Source organism: Gymnoscopelus microlampas (genome assembly GCF_963454915.1).
Source record: "Gymnoscopelus microlampas genome assembly, chromosome: 10".
Lineage (NCBI taxonomy): Eukaryota > Metazoa > Chordata > Actinopteri > Myctophiformes > Myctophidae > Gymnoscopelus > Gymnoscopelus microlampas.
Window position 1 is genome coordinate 45,218,448 of NC_139947.1, and position 17,979 is coordinate 45,236,426.

At 43.8% G+C, this 17,979-nt stretch overlaps 1 protein-coding gene across 2 annotated transcripts in view; it reads right to left on the minus strand.

Annotated features, from left to right (window-relative positions):
• Positions 1-15,386, minus strand: part of LOC311053003 (neural cell adhesion molecule L1.1-like) — a 50,262-nt gene extending 34,876 nt beyond the window's left edge. For both annotated transcript variants that reach the window (XM_084068348.1, XM_084068347.1), the window contains exon 1: positions 15,242-15,386. The gene's annotated coding sequence lies outside the window, so the exon portion shown is untranslated. The remainder of the gene's footprint in view (positions 1-15,241) is intronic.
• Positions 15,387-17,979: the final 2,593 nt, after the last annotated feature.

Here is a 17,979-nt window from a genome sequence, read left to right on the forward strand (position 1 = left end):
GACTGCAACTGCACATTCACCTGTCTTCACTTGCTAGTTACAACTACTCATCTAGCTCCATTCCCCACAGCCACTCCACACATCACATATTAGTTCCCACCTATATATATACCCCTCTCTTCCACTCCATGTCAGGCAGTATTGTTCAACTTCTGTTGGAGAGATTCTAGCCGTGCCACAAAGTCCCATCCGTGTACGATTATATTTAGTGATTGTTTGTTGCCGGACTGAACTTTGCCTTTGACTACGGATTTGGCCTTGCGGCCTCTATACTTGTGCTTGGACTTCATTCAAACCTTTGAAACCCGCACTTGCATCCAAGTACGTCATTATAGTTTTAAAGATGTTTTAAAGAAAAATATATTCAATACAAATGTATACAAATACAAAATATTACAGATAGTTATGTAACGCGTGGCTTCAAACCCCTGCAGGCAGACAGCCCTTGTTCCGTTCCACATTGGTTAACAATGAACGTACTGTACCAATTTCCTGTCTTTGGTCCCCCAGGCCCCGCAGCCCCCCACCTCTCTATGGCTCTTCTGACTGCACAGAACCTGAGGGGTCTGGGATGGAAGGCGGGCGGGGCGGGCAGGTGGAAGGGTCCACTGGGAGGACGGTGGGACGGGAGGGGCAGGTGGGACTGCTTGTGGGGAGGTCTAAGATGTGAGGGGAGGGGTGGACGGATAGTGCCCGACAGAGCGAGAAATTAATTCATTGATAGATTCCGATCTGAAAGGAGGAATGGGAAAGTGTGGATGGAGAGATTAAGCGGGATGGAAGGAGGAGAGGGGAGCAAAGAGAGGAGCCCCCGGCACCCCCCACCGCCCTGAAGGCAAACTTAAGCCGAAATGCACTCATGTAAGTGCGATACGCACATGTATTCCTAGACACCCCACACACACACACACACACACACACAGAATAAAAGAGGAAAAAACTATTCCCAGTCTGTCTCTCCCAGTTGGCCATGTGACCCAAATTCCCAGAAATTCATTATTCATTACATTCTTCAGTTACAACCCTATATACGACCAAGCACACAAATACATGCACACACACACACACACACACACACACACACACACACACACACACACACACACACACACACACACACACACACACACACACACACACACACACACACACGTACGCACACACACGTACGCACACACACCCCCCCCACACACACACACACACACATGCACAAATGCATGCACGCACGCACATACACACACTAGAGTGCTGACTGTGCTATGTTGCGTGGGCACGGAGGCGGAGTAACCTGCCTGGATGAGGCCAGATGATTACATATGTGTGTGTGTGTGTGTGTGTGTGTGTGTGTGTGCGCGCACACATGTGTGTGCATAGATCGCACTCCTGATGTCCGCCACATCCAGCCTCATGAATATGTAATAGAGCTGTCAATTTAATAAAGTACCACTGAGTAAGATATGTCTTTGTCTGTATGTGCATGTGAAAGGACATTTATACTATGTATAAATGTGGTGTGTGTGTGTGTGTGTGTGTGTGTGTGTGTGTGTGTGTGTGTGTGTGTGTGTGTGTGTGTGTGTGTGTGTGTGTGTGTGTGTGACATACTGTAGTGCCCATTTCGTACACACGTTTATTTCAGGTAGTAATTCTGTGAATTGCTGTCACTTTGATCTATGGTGATTTGTAACTGTAGAAATACTGTCAATAAAACTGTTAAAGTTGATTATAAAATAATAGTAGGCTGTATGTATCTGTATGTGGCGATACAGACGTAAGCAGCAATATTTCCTTTGCTACTTTAATATGGCAGTGATGCTTTGAGGGTAATTTCATGTTTTTTTTTCAGTTTTGAATTCAGCTTAAAATAGATAACATTGTTGTTGTTCTTTTATTTTTTGTCTGGACCTATTGTTTTTTGTCTGGACCGGCTGGGCCAGTCCAATAGATGGCTCAAGATATTTCTTCAGGTTTTTCCTCGCCTCTATTGACAGTTCACGGTTTAGAGCGAAACAGGATACAGGGAGAGAGACTCGGGGAGTAGTTGCAGCAATGGTCCACCAGGCTATTACTATGGCACACATAAGGTTAACTTAACCAATTGCAGATCAGTCTTCTCTCCAGGTTGTGGGATGGTTTAGGTCGACTGAGGTCCCTCTCAGTCAGCCTGGCACAAATGCAAGGCGCATGCATTTCCCGGCAGGCATGCAGAATTCTGCCTAACACCTGGCTTTATTGTGAAGTTGTGAGTTAAATGGCAAAGATGATCAGAATTTTTTAGAAGCATCTTGCAAAAAATTAAAGCAGTAAAGAAAGTAGGCAGCTGGTGATGTTAGAAAGTAGGCAGCTGGTGATGTTCTAATGTCCGGCTATCCGCTGCCTGCATGCCTGACAGCATAAGTTACAACTATTTTTTTGTTTGTTTAATGGCAAAACATCAAAATTTGCATTGCAGACATTTTCCGTTGCTGTCAGACTGCTTTCACTTTCAATCACTAAAACATGTTATTTTCAAATTGGTCATGCTTGGACTGCAACACTGCATGTATATCATTACAATATATCAAGACAGATTGTGTGTTGTTATTTTGTTTGCAAGCTTTACTGTACCAATGCAATGGTAGGTCATCGGCAATGTAAAATGAAGAATGTGAATAAATTGTGGTCAGAAATTAAATGATCACTATGGTTAAAAAAGATAGAAAGAAAGAAATGAGGGTGAGGGTCAAATTTGGAGCCTCTAAAGTGCAGACATGAACCTCTGCCAGCAAATGGTAACATGTCTCAATCAACGTCACATAATGATAATAGGCCCATGGAGGGAGGTCGACAGCTTCATTCCTCTCATTCCAGTGTCTATTACTGAACATATTTATTTCATTATATTACAGAGTATATCACACAAAAGGAAAAGAGCAACAAGCCAAGAAAGCCAAGAAATCTTTACATTTAGTTTCTCACCTTTCAGCTTGATCATTATACAGATAGAAAGACTTTGTTCATCCCCTGATGTAAATTATTGATTATACATTTTCCCACAGTTGTTAAAGCAACTAAGTATGGGTTTAAAAAAATATGCATTTGTCCTAGGAGTCCTATTTAAAGTAATAGTAATCTTTATTTGAAGAAAGCTGCTCAGGGACCAGCATAATACATGACCAAATGTTTGTTGTGACTCTCGCTGTAAATGTCAAGAAGATAATAGATGATATTTGTGATGGACCATTTTACTGCGCAGGACACTGTCACTGACTATCCCTCTGACAAATTGTCCACAATTTGTGCATCACTGGCTGTACCGGTACAGTCATATCACATATATTAGGTTTCACCCAGCCTTAAATGTTTCCATTTGTGGTGTTCTGTCTCTGTGTGGTCACCACTCTTGCGTGGATGGAAAATTGACACAAAAGTGACTCCTTCATAGTCATCGTTGGGATTCCTGACACATTCTAGAATCTGAGACACAATCACTGTTCCACCACAAATAGCTGTGTCATAACCTGAGGTCACCCTTCTGAGGTCATCAGTCAGGTTTCTGTCGTATGACCTCATCTAGCAGGATCCAAGGAAAGACAGACACACACACACACACACACACACACACACACACACACACACACACACACACACACACACACACACACACACACACACACACACACACACACACACACACACACACACACACACACACACACACACACACGTGCCTGTGTTGGGTTGCCTTTGTGTTCATTTCTAACTAGACTGTGAGTCCCAGTGGAGGAGGATGCCTGAATAACTCAATAATCACGAGGAGGTCTTTGACCCTGGAACAAAGCACATCTACTGACAGGCCTAGAGCCTCCCGCTGTCTGACTTGTTTTGCTTCTATTCTGGCCTGTGTCTTGCTCATTCATTTTTGCACTCAAAGTTAACCACTTTGAGTCGGGTGTCCCTGTTTTCAGCATGTTGTAAACGTGTCGTAATGCAACGTATTGTAGATTAGATTATTTGACTATTTTTTTTATTTGTCATAGGGCGAATTATGAACACTGCAGATTTTACTGTGTTACATGCATGGCTTGTTATCAGCCTTTCCTGTATAATATCAGTCAAAGGTAGGGCAAGTGATTTACTTTGGTTAAAGTAAGTGTTAAATATCTCTATATTCTGATATAAAAGGAGTCTCCCATGTCTCTCCACCTCTTTATTAAACAGAAAATGCATTTTCAGTGCTCTCTCCTGATTGGCTTAAATGTTGTCACCTACCTGAAAATGTACTATATTCTCTAAAGAGCTGGAGAGACCCCTGTGACCGAACAAACGCTCTGTAGCAATGATTACTATCAGAATATATAGTACTTTAACCTTTTAACAAAAAAAATAATATATACATCCTACTATAATTCTAGTAACCTCTGTGCGTGCGTTTGTAGTGGTGGTGGTGAAGCTACCGGGTTCTCCTCACTGGCTGGACCAATTGCTCTGATTTTGCACACAGCCATTGACCATTACCATCTGAACACAACTGTGAAGCCCGTTTTTCAATTTCATCAAATCTCAGCTTCTTATTAGCGTTTTTGTGTCAAAGAATGTCGTCCCATAGCTGCGGCTGCCCAGCTATGGGACAAACTGCCTCCCGGGTTGCCAGATCATGTGCGTATATCCCCCCACGGCTGCGCCGACCGGGTATGGTCTAGTATATATAATTTTCTTTAATCTGCTTCTGTATCGGTTTGTATATAATGTTTGTATGTCTGTTCCTTTTTTGTCTCACAGCCTTACCTTTTGTCTGCCAATCTACCTACCATACCAGTCCATTCGTCACACCTGGGCCATATATATCGTCACATACCCATATTTTATGTTAGCCCACTTATGTCTCCAGTGGGTGTTATTTGTCACATACAATGACATTTAGACTAAACATAGTAGACAGCAGTTTAATAAACCTAAACAGTACTTGACATAAATTGCCTCGATTCGGTGTATCCAATCAATCTCAAAAGTTATGTAGTTATGTCCTTTTTTAACCTTTAATCTGAAGTCCATCTGGCGGTTTGGCTCGCTGTCAGTGGGTCTGTGTTTCTTTTTGTCTGTGTGTACCTGTGTGTCAGTAATTCTATCTGTAACAGCTCCAGATTCCTGCCTCTGTGAGGGCCTTCTCTAACGAGTAAAATATTCAAATGAGGTGCCAATTCCTCCTCGGGTTCCCCAGCACCATAGAGCTCCATTCACATTCAAATCAGCTCTTATTGGCGTGACACTGTTTAGTCACCTCTGGATTACCCCCTTCAACCTTCCCCTGCCAGCGCACATACACGTGCACACACGTGCATGCCGCATGCACACACACACACACACACACACACACACACACACACACACACACACACACACACACACACACACACACACACACACACACACACACACACACACACACACACACACACACACACACACACACACACACACACACACACACACACACACACACTCGCGCGCATGCCATGGCAAACACAAAGCTAATATCACCGAATGTTTTGTTTTCTGATTTGCCTCTCTGCACACGAGAAACCGCGCAGTCGCACAGGACGACTGCATAAATGTGTCATTAGTGACGGTATGCGACTGGATAAATAATAGAGCTCACGCTGGCATGGGTCCCAGGTCCCCGGGTGTGGTCTAACAGAATTAGCTGAAGGGGCGAGTCGCGAGTGGCATCAGCTGTGAGAGACTATACTGTAACAGACTGCTGTGGGGCATATACACGACCCCATAACCATACATCAACCCAACCCCCCCCCCCCAAATCACACACACATACACACACGCACACAAAGGCAAAAACCAACACCGGGGAGAACACAACACGGGGGGAGGGCCCCAAAAACTGTGGTCAAACAGCCCAGCCAGTTTCTAAAAGAGTTACCTTGCTGGAGTAATCAGAGCATTCCAGGATGAGCACTGGAGAGCTTCAGAGAAGAACGGTGAATCACAAAGACATTATCGTCTTAACATGCAGTTATTGATTTAACATGGAATCAGTTTCATTAAAATGTCCTGGATTGAAATGAAAATGGCATTGTTTGCGATTTGCCCGATTTGCCCGGTGTGATACCACACTTAGACCTTGGCCATGGTAACACAATAGGGGTTTTCGACAGACTGACGGTTGTGCTGTACTGCTGTGTCAATCAATATGTGACATGATCATGTATCACCCCCACCGCGTTGAGGGGCCCAGTTAACCAAACACCATTAAAACACTGCTGACCAGCAAAAAGCCTCTCTCTCTCTCTCTCTCTCTGTCCTTCTCCTTTTTCTTTCTTTCCCTTCCTCCCGCTTTCCTCCTCAAGGAAGCTCTTTCTGTTTATTATTATTATTTATTTATTGATTGATTTAGGTGAAAGCCAAAGTTACCCCATTCAAACTTTTTCATGTCAAGGCCCAAAATTATTTGTATTTGGCAGCGGACCCCCATCTGAAAATGTTTTGTTCCAGGGACCCCCAGAAGCAAATATTTGCGTTACAAATGTTCGCTTTAAAAAATATATATATTCAAAGATTTGCACACTTGTTCATGATTTTAAAAAAAAAGCAGATCTAGTGCACCGCTATGAGCTTGTATATGTGCAATTTTTTTACAGCCCAAAGAAATGATACAGATGCGTTCCCGGTCTTAATGGCTTGAGCAAGGAAAGTAAAGAGGGGGAAAAAGCCTTTGTCTTGTCTTCTGATACCTGCTGAGAACATGTGGAGTTACCATGAGAGGCTGAGACTCAACCACTGCTCCTTGGTTGTCAGTAAGAAGCAGACATTCCTATTGATGTTGTGGTGGGGTAAGCCACTTTCCCCACACTGTATCCCCACGGTCCTGCGATCGAATCTCTCCTCTTGTGTCCTACCTAGACCGTCTCCCTCTCATCTTTCTTACCTTCTAATGTGAATTAAAGATATATTCTAATATTCTCCAAATTAGACATATTAATATCAATGCAAAGACTTCTGTCAGGATACAATGTTTTGTCTATATTTGACGCACTGTCATATGATTACACCTCATAGGCAATATTTTACAAAGACTTGCAAATGGTCTCTACAAAGAGCCTCAATGTATTGTTGAGGATCACAATAGATTAGAAGAATGGCAGAGCTGTTGAATTATGGCCCCATGCATGTATACATAATATGGCATTGTGAGGGCTCCAAGCAATAGCCAGCCTCCGGCAGCAACTCCTATTATGTACACACATGCACCCACTACCCTATTCACTCATGCTTACCCATGTATGGGTAAGCACCAAAAACACACACATACTGTACTCCCAGACAATCTCACTAAATCCTCACGGGTTGTCTAGCTTCCCTAAACCTCTAACTTAACCGAGAAGCTGAAGGCTTTCATGTGTAACCTTCGCCTGTCAGTGAACAGAATTCAGACTCTCTCTTCGGAGACACTCACTCACTGCACTCCAGCAATCTCTCACATCAAAGGTAGCCTACGCTGCAAAATAATTTTTTACACTCTCTGAGTTAAATTTCCACTCAGGATTTTGCAGTGGAAACTCTCAAGGCACACAGAAGAATTTAGCTAGCACTCGAATGCTACATGTCCCATAAAACCCACTGGCAGCAGCACCGCCTCTTGATATCAAAAAGGCTGGGCGCATGAGATTGAGCCCATGGGCCGCTCTCTAGATCAAGTCTATAAATAGCTGAATACACTTTCCCGAAATGATCAGACAGAAAGAGGCCTCGCCACACCCGTGGGCTAGAGACAATGTTTCAATGTATCATCGTTAGCCCAAGAGCACCGATTGTCAAGAGAATATTGAGGTAAGCTAATATCTCCGTCTCTGATAGTGGATGCATTCTCTCTTCCTCCACAACATCCTTGGAGGTGGTGTCTACAACCGTCTCTCCCTCCCTCCCTCCCTCTCTCTCTCGCTCTATGTCTCTCTCTCTCTCTCTCTCTCTCGCCAAAGCCACAACTTCTATCTCAGATACACCACTCCCAGGTGGGAGATCGCATATCCTCGCCTCCACCTCTCATGCCTCTCTCTCCTCTCCACCTTTCCCTCGACAGCGTCTTCCTTTTCATTCTATTTTTCCCAGTCTAACGCCCCCCCGCCACCCCTCACCCCCCACCCCCCAAAGAAGAGGAAGGAAATGCTTAATTTAAAAGGAGATTTGATGCTTATCACATTATTTAATCAGCAGGCAAAATGTTCATTTGCATTGCGCGTATGTGTGTGTGTGTGTGTGTGTGTGTGTGTGTGTGTGTGTGTGTGTGCGTGCATCTGTGCGAGGTGCAGTCTGTCTCTCTATCTCCCCCTCCCGTATTTCCCCCATCACCATGGTAACCCCCTGACTCCAGCAGCAGCACACAGCAATATTTCTCTCCCCCATCCCCCACGCCTCCCCTCCTTCTCGTCTCCCATCCCATCCCCCACTCCGTCCATCCACACCTCTCTACCTCCCTTTCTCCCTTTCTCTCTCTGTCTCTCTCTCTCTCTCTCTCTCTCCAGTGCAGAGCCACTCCCTGCATCTCCTCAGTTCACCTCTCTCTCTTTCTCTCTCTCTCTTACACTGCATTGGTTCTCCTGGCGTTTCTCTGTTTATTTTACATTTTCTATCTCTATCTCTATCTCTCCCTCTCCCTCTCCCTCTCTCTCTCTCGTTTTCTCACCCTCTCTTTCAGACATATATATACACACAGATCTTCTCTTGTTATTGTCTAAGTTTTCCATCGTCTTCCCCCCAGTTGACAGCGTGCTGGTCTGCTGGTGCGGCCACATAGTGCTAAAACAGGCAGCTGGGGTTTGTGCCAGATCTGCATTCTTTACCATTTCTCCAATTTTGTTGCCTCTTAAAGCACAGAGGAAACATTCACGTGTACACACACACACACACACATGTATACACACACGCACGCACGCACGCACGCACGCACGCACACACACACACACACACACACACACACACACACACACACACACACACACACACACACACACACACACACACACACACACACACACACACACACACACACACACACACACACACACACACACACACACACACACACACACACACACACACACACACACACACACACACACACACACACACATCAATATCCTATAAATACATGGAAGCAGCTGGTCAGCCTTGGGATATATTATCAAGTCAGGGACAGAGGAAGAGGTATGAAAGTGGACAGAGGAAAATGGGGATCTGAGAAAGAAGAGGAAAGAATATAAGGGGCGTGTTCAGTAACAGGGGTCTCCCTATCACTGCAGTTCTTTGGTAAAGGTAAAATACATTTTCAGGTGGGACACAATTTCATCCAATCAGGAGAATCAACTTCAATTTTATATTGTTCCAGTCCAATTGTGTCAGCTCATTGTTTTGTGTCATCATTTCCAATTTCACTTGTTTATCCTGTTCTCTCTCCTGATTGGATTGGTATCCCAACCTGAAAAATATTGTTTTGTTTACTTAAGAGCTGGAGAGATGGGGAGACCCCTACTGAACAAACACTCTATAGCAATGATTACAATGATCAGAATATCGAGCATTTTAACAGCCTTATTTTAATAAAATAATATAACTTGCAGCACCTTTAAAACACAGTATAAGATCTTAGTTTGTTCACCCTGTCAGTGAAAGATATCCTGTTTTTCACATTCTTCCATGACAGAACAAATATTGTGCAACATTATTGTGAAACGATGGAACATTTTAGAACATTCTGCAATAGAAAGTTGTGTAATATTAAGCGATTTGCACTTTGTACTAAACGATGTAAGGCACCAACTTGCTCATCGGGAGTAGTTGGGGGTTCAGTGTCTTGCTCAAGGACCCTTTCACACGCAGCCAGCGGGGCTGGGGATCGAACTGGGAACTTGCGGTTCTACCCGCTGAGCCACCGCTGCCCTACACCTTTAAAGGGATAGTTCACCCCCAAAATGACTTTTTCTATCATTTAGTCAACCCATGGAGACTTGAATTCATGGATATTGTTTTGTTTTTGTCGCATTCCTAAGCCAATAATTTGATGACCGGCAGCGGTTCCGGTAGGAGACACAAGAGTCTCCTTTGTATCTCCTACCGGAACCGCTGCCTACTAAAACATATCCATGAATTCAAGTCTCCATGGGGTGACTAATCGATAGAAACAAATACATTTTTGGGGTGAACTATCGCTTTAAATTTACACTGAGGATTTTACAGCGTCGATTGGGATCCCAGAGATAAAATAAAACATAATGGTGTCAAAGGGTGGTCTGTGGACTGCTGCATATCAAACCGGGGGTCTTTCAGATTCAAAAGGTTGAGAATCACTGCTGTAGGAGACAGTGGTTAGTTGAGTTGCTGTTGATATTGTTGGTCAGATATGTAAGTGATAAAGTACTCTCTGTGTTTGTGGCGCTTTCATCAATGGTCCCTTGTTGTAGCTCAACCACACTGTCCAAAACAACACAGTACAGACACACATTTGCTGTGAGAAATATGTGAGCACTGTAAAATCCTGAGTGTTAATTTAACTCGGTGTGCAAATTCCACTTGGAAACTCGCAGAGCTAAATTAAAACTCAGGATTTTAATGTGTGTTCTGTGTGACTGCTGTACTAAAGGGAACATAATGTTTGAAGTGAGTGACTTGAGTGATTTGAGTGTGTGTGTGTGTGTGTGTGTGTGTGTGTGTGTGTGTGTGTGTGTGTGTGTGTGTGTGTGTGTGTGTGTGTGTGTGTGTGTGTGTGTGTGTGTGTGTGTGTGTGTGCGCGCGCGCGCGCGTGCACTGTACAGTGTATATACGCTAAAGCCATTGAGATTAGCTTAGCTGTTTCTGAAGAGATTAGAATCCAAACTCAGAAGGGCTGTTAAGACCCTCCTACACTTCCTAATCCTGACTAATGGATGTCCCCCCAACACACTCACACGCACGCGCACTCATGCACGCGCACGCACGCACGCACACACACACACACACTCACACACACAGGGAAATGTTTAAAAGGTTTGGGAAGAGGAGATGGAGAGGAGAGGAGACATGGGGAGGAGAAGAAACATAGGAAGGAGTCATAGAAAGGAGAGGAGAGGAGACATTGGAGGAGTGGAGTCAGTGAGGAGAGAACACAGTAGAGGAGACATAAAGAAGAGATGGGCCCCATTCCCACATGGAATCCATAGTATTGCTGGATGAAAGAATTGCAAAGGCAGTCATTCTAACATTGCCCAAATTTATGGAAAAGTTACCTATGTGTTTGTTCCCACATTAGATGACTGTAACAGGTACAGCACTAGGCATTTGGGAACGATAAAATTTAAGCCTACACACAGAACGCCAAATATTACTCATGATGAAGAGACAGAATTGTTTCCTTGAAACGAGAACGAGAAAAAACATCAATCTGTATTGAATGAGGCATCAAGCATGCAAAGTGTAAAGCCCTTTGGATAAAGCCACTACAGTATATAAATGCACCGTTTACCAATTCTTGTCACTACAAGGAAAGGAAAGTGAAATTAAGAGCATGTTAAGCTCACAGTACTATAGGTTCAGTTGTACCATAGGTTTTCTGTGCATGTAAAAACATATCTTTATGGCAGCATTGTTTTTATGAAGCACCTTTCTTAATAGAACAAAATGTTATGGCAATCTGGTTACCTGGCTCTCTCTGAATCACTAGTCATTGCCATTTAAAACGTATATATGTACATGTTGAGATCTCAAGGTCTGGTGTTGCCGTCATCGGCTTTTCTCGGTTGGAATTTCAACCAGGCCAATCAGTGTCCTTTGAATGTGATGACAGAATTAAACAGCATGAGACATCACTGGTAGTGGTGGTAACATTAGTACATAGAATTGATGTTGCTATTTGCTAAGTTGTAAATTATACTACTTTGAAGGGTGGGGAAATAGATAGAAATCGGCACCGACTCCTGTTCCCACATGATGCCAATATGAAACATTGCCACATTGATTAACGGGAATGGAGTTATAGTGAGAAAAGGATATCAGAGAGAGATGAGACATGATTTATAAGAGGAGACAGAGAGGAAAGGACACATAATGAGGAGAGGAGACAGAGTGAGGAGAGGAGACAGAGATTCCTCTCATTTCTCAACACAAAGACCCTATTCTGTCATGGAGGGAAAACAGAAAAACAGGGAAACGAAGGAGCGAGAAAAAGGGGGGAAAGAAAGTAGTGAAGCAAATGTCAAAGGGTAGGAAAGGCAGACAAGCGGGGGAGGGAGTGGGTGTGAGAGAGATGCATGAAGATGGATGAATGGAAATATGACAAGAAATACTCAATAAGAGCGAGAGAGATAGAGAGACAGTCAGAGCCAGAGAGAGAGAGAGAGCAAGAACAGAGATCAGAATAATCTCATTTCCTCTGAGCAGAACCCATTCTGACCTGCTCTTCTCCCACTCAAACATCTGGGCCTGGTTCTATACTATAATAACTATACCCTAAAGAACAGGGAAAACTGTTGCGTCCTTCTTTGTCCTTTGTTCACTCTGTTGACTGCAGGTGCGGTTTCGGTCCTGGGACCTTCGTCAGTGCTATATGGACCCATATAGCCCATATAGCACTGACGAAGGTCCCAGGACCGAAACGTTTGCTTTTTTAATATTCACCCCTCACTATGAGCACAGAGCATTTTATCCTTAATATCTATGCAGCGAGCGAGTCTTTTTCTGCCAGTTTTCCTAACTATACCTTCAACCATTCTCCTGGGACAGTCATTGACTTAACCACTTTCAACCTGGTGTCGCTATTTGTCATACGGCGAAGTATATAGGACTTAAGTGCTTGTGAAATGTATGCTCCCTCATTCCCTTGTTTTTGTTACACACTGATGCTTCTAGATGGTTTGATGGTCTCTCTGGCCATCTTCCAAAACTAATTGAGAAAATAAAGTGAGGTTTACGTCGTGCATTGTGATCTCGTATCTCGTAGCTTGGGCTACAAGGAAGATATTATTTTTCACTGCTGTAGCAATGGAAAATAATATCTTTCGATGCATAATCTCAGGCAACAGTTCGAATTTCTGGGGTTTCCCAGGATGGAACGTGTAAAGAAACAGGTGGGAAGTTCGCAACGCTGTACAGTGTCAAATTAACATGAACCCTAATGTCCATATTCTGGGGGCGAACATTCTGCGAAAATAGCCGATCTACAAGCTCACAGACCGGCAATTTTCGGTGACGAGGGGAAAAACGGAGCAGGCCTAGTATAGAGCCCTGGGGGAACCCGGCCAACTAAGTAAATCATGGGGTTTAACTACTAGCACATTTGGTGTTACTACTAAATACGGTGTCCATCTGCAACATCATGTGCACTGCATTATAGGATTGTGGTGTGATGGCACCGAGATCAACAAGAATAAACTCTCATGTGATGGTTTTGATTACTGAAGGCCAAACTCAACAGACCGCATTGTGTGTGTGTGTGTGTGTGTGTGTGTGTGTGTGTGTGTGTGTGTGTGTGTGTGTGTGTGTGTGTGTGTGTGTGTGTGTGTGTGTGTGTGTGTGTGTGTGTGTGTGTGTGTGTGTGTGTGTGTGTGTGGGTGGGTGCGTGTGCATGTGTGTGTGTGCTGCTCACCTCCTCTCTCTGTCAGTCTGGGATTCTCTCTTTCTCGCCCACCTTTTCTGCAGATTCTGTCTCTCAGTCCCACTCTGTTCCCCTCTAGAATAGATAACTCTCTCCAGTATATCATCTCATACTCTTTTGCTCTCTAATATTTCCCCAATTCTTTACCTCCTTATCCCTGTCTCTCTCCATCTTCTCGTTTAGTGCCCACCCCTCCCTTCTCAGGTTTTGGCCTCATTTGAACCGATCTACTGCCAAAGACATTTCTACTGTGAAAACGACAGAGGGATAAGGTGTGTGTGTGTGTGTGTGTGTGTGTGTGTGTGTGTGTGTGTGTGTGTGTGTGTGTGTGTGTGTGTGTGTGTGTGTGTGTGTGTGTGTGTGTGTGTGTGTGTGTGTGTGTGTGTGTGTGTGTGTTCAAAGTTGCTAAGAAGCAAACGTGGAATCCCAGGGCAAATAGACAAACGGAGGGCAGGAACTAGAGTTAGTGTGCAGAAGTGAGACAGTGGTTTTCCCAAAAGGACAGAAAACATTTGGAATGTTGATTTAACAGAGGGTGTAAAACAAAACAAAAAAATGTACACCTTCATAGTTAAATTATTAGACATGAATAACATAAGTCAGTGGTTCTCAAAGTGGGTTCCAGGGTCCCCCAGGGGTCCTTGAGAAGGTTCCAAGGGGTCCCCAGACCCTTGTAACCCTGTATACTTCGTTTTTTTTTTTTTTAATTGTGATTATTATTTTTTTCATCATTTTGAACACAAATCTTGTACATATTATATTTGGGCATATCACTGGCACAAAATATTTCCAAATGCATATTAATTTGAGGGTCCTCGGAAAAGTTCGAACCGCTGACATAAGTCACAAAACTGCCGGGCTCCACCAGCAAATCAGGGAAAATCCAATGATACAGCGAGCATCATTCACCCCACAGCAACTTTATATAGTTAAGTGTCAAAAAAAGAAGTGCAATTGACGGGAGTCGGCCCTTGAGTTTTAGCATTGTACCTGCTATCAATAATTCACCACTATGATGTTCCCCGGTGCATTCTTTCATCCAATATTAATAAAAACAGATTGCACATTGCAGATGAACAAAAAAAATCTAAGCTGAAACAAACGAAGACAGACACTCCCTAAGCAGCAGTATGTAGGCATGATTTGCCTACACAGAGCTTGTTTGTCTCCATTAGGGAAATTGTGAATGGCTGTTTGAATGTTTAGAGACAGGACTCACAGACAGGATAATAACTCTACTCGACTACACAAAGACATCAAAACCTACACACCCACCACTGTTGTCGATACCTTGGTATTATGTAACGCACCGCTACAACCGCTGCCCCATATTGTGGGGTAGTGACCATTGACATACAGGTACACATACACACACACACACACACACACAATCACACCCATGCACACTTTTTACACTACGGAGTCACCTGCTATGTCCACACACATACCCACACCCACACAATCACTCTCACACAGACTGACTCGCTATACTCACATACGCGCACCCACGTGCACGCGCAGTCGCGCAGTCGCACACGCACACACACACACACACACATACGAAAGAGAGACATGCACAGGCAGCATGGTAGGATGCTTTTGTCTGTATCTCCCCGCTAGGCTTCTTACCTCTGCAGGTGACGTGTTGTGTCTCCCTCTTGCTTCTTGTTCTCTATATCCGTTGTCTTTCTCTCTCGTTTATGGGATGGTGTAGGTCTCACTTTCAATCTCTCATTCTTTTTTTGCCTTCTGGTCACTGAGTCGTGCTCTTCCTGGCTTTTCCCACCTACTGATGCTGCAGTGGTTCAGAAAAACACACCCATCTAAGCTCGGTCTCTCCTCCCTTCCATTTCTCCTCACAGCCTTCCGATTGGCTGTCTCCAAGAGATGACATCACCCCTTTCGTATGGCAGCCTCTCTCTCCCTCCCTCCCTCCCTCTCTTTCCCCAATTCCCCTGGTACCTTCCTGCCCCTCCTTCCGTCTTAACCCCCCTCCCCCCACTCTCTGTGGCCGTCCGGTGGGCTGGTAAAGACACCTGGAAAAAGACACCAAAATGATTATGTTTAACTGTAAAATGATACAGGGTGTTTTACAATAGCCGTTTTCAGTATCATTGATGCAACAAATATATATAATATATATAATATATTGGAAAATAGATACTGTAAATAAAGAAATAAATATTTAAATATAACAATATTACGTTCAAATTATATCATATAAAAAGATTATTGACAACGATCTGTCTTTCGATATGTTTTTTGAAAGCAGAACATTAAGCTTTAGTGAATAGTTGATCGTATTTACACAGTACAGTGATGACAGCTGTGGGTGAAGGAGTTCAGCCAAGTTAATTTGCACATATCTGTCCTCTGATATTTAACCCATCCTAAGTATTGCACTAGGCAGCTATTGAACAACACCCTTGGAGTAGTTAGTAGTTCAGTGTCTTGCTCAAGGAGACTTCGGCACAATGCCGGAAGGTACCGGCATTGTGGCAGGAACCTTTCGATTCTCTGGCCACTGTGCTAGCTCCTGAGCCACTAACGCAAGGACCAGGAGGCACATTGACTTTAGCCTAATGCAATTGCATACTCCGTAGTATGATGGTGTCATTTGCCAAAAATCAATAGAAATGTCCCCCTACTCATGGTGAAGCATCTATCTATGCAAAAGAAAGGCTGGTTAGACTGTGGTCAATGTTTGAGTGGGTTTACCCTCTCCAACATCCCACCTCTCCTTTCATCAAGCCCCCCCTCACTCTATCTCTTTAGGCCTGGTTCTTATCTCTCTCTTCCTTCTCTCTTCCTTCTCCACCCCCCCACCACCATCACCCCATCAGTACAAATGTAAATCCTGTTCTTTCGTACACTGTAAAGGCCAGTGACTCGTGCCAAACAGAGGAAGCAGCCAAACGCACCCCCGCTCTTTTAGGGAGAGGGAGGGAGGGTGTGTTTGTGGGTGGCAGATGGACAGTGTGTTTGTGTGGATGTGTGTGTGGGAGCTCTCTCACTGGCAGTACGGGGGGATGTTGAGGTGGGACCTGGCGGCAGCAATTGCCACAGTGGGATTTTAAATGTGACTTATGCTACTTTATACTATGACCGTGAATTAAAAATCTTTTTTTGGTTGAAAACCTGTTATTTTCTAGTACAGACATGATTGTGTGTGTGTGTGTGTGCGTGTGCGTGTGCGTGTGCGTGTGCGTGTGCGTGTGCGTGTGCGTGTGTGTGCCTTGTTCACTGTATTCCATGAGGCACGATAGGTTAACTCATCACCTAAAACTTCACTTCTTTAGACAAGATCGCAATGACAAAACATGAAAACTAAGCTCAGATCTCATAAAGATGCCATTTTTTATCATCTCCTCCTCTTGTCCACTGTGTGAAATTAAAACAAGCCAGCAACCGGATGCTTTAAATGTGTCCTTTGGTTGGCTTTTGAGTTTTCCTGCACAGTATAATCCTCCTTATTGTATCCATTGGGGTCACACTTTCCCTTCTGAGCTCCACTTGCACTTTCCTTTCTTTCCAAAACTCTTGCACATGTTGTTTCTAACCAGCTTTCTCTCCATCTCTCACAGAATATTGAGAATAACCTGTTGGATTGGATCCCAACCAGTAGGGATGGAAACCAGCAGACTCCACTGAAACATAACAACTTGCAGTCACAGAAGCACTCCATGCTGCCCACCACTGGTTCCCAAATAATTGGTCAGGACTCAGGACCCATCTTTAGGTATGTACGTAAGTAAATATCCACTCCCACCCCTACATCTTAAAATTAAACATAAAACATGTCAGAATAATTTTCAAAATAAAATAATTTCAGAAATATTCAGAAAATGTAAGCATTGAAGACCCAAATGCCTGGATACTCTGGACAATACCCCACATGTACTAGCCCTAGACTCCTCTCTCTTCCGGCTGCCAAACTGTGGAATAAACTCCCCATTGTAGTCAAAACAGCAGACTCTCTCCCTATTTTCCACCATAGTCTGAAGACTCACCTCTTCAGACTCCACCTCACCCCCTAGCACTTCACTCTCCTTGTATCCCTCCTTGTCACCTTTGTTCAGTATAGATGCTAGTTATACTATGTCTTTGTCACTTTGTTCTCATGTTTTTGTTAAAATGTTCCTGACCACACATTTTAAGAATGTAATTTAGATAGCATCTTGTTTGAAAAGAATTGCAGAATTGCCCAAATTAGGGGCATCAAGGTTAATGTGGCTAATGACCAGCAGCCACTTTAGACAAACAACCAAAAAGAATGTAACTCCCTGATCTGCCTATATGCCATCTCTCCTTCACTCATCTTCTGATCTGGTGGTAAATGTAGTTTCCTGTCTCATTCCATTATCTCC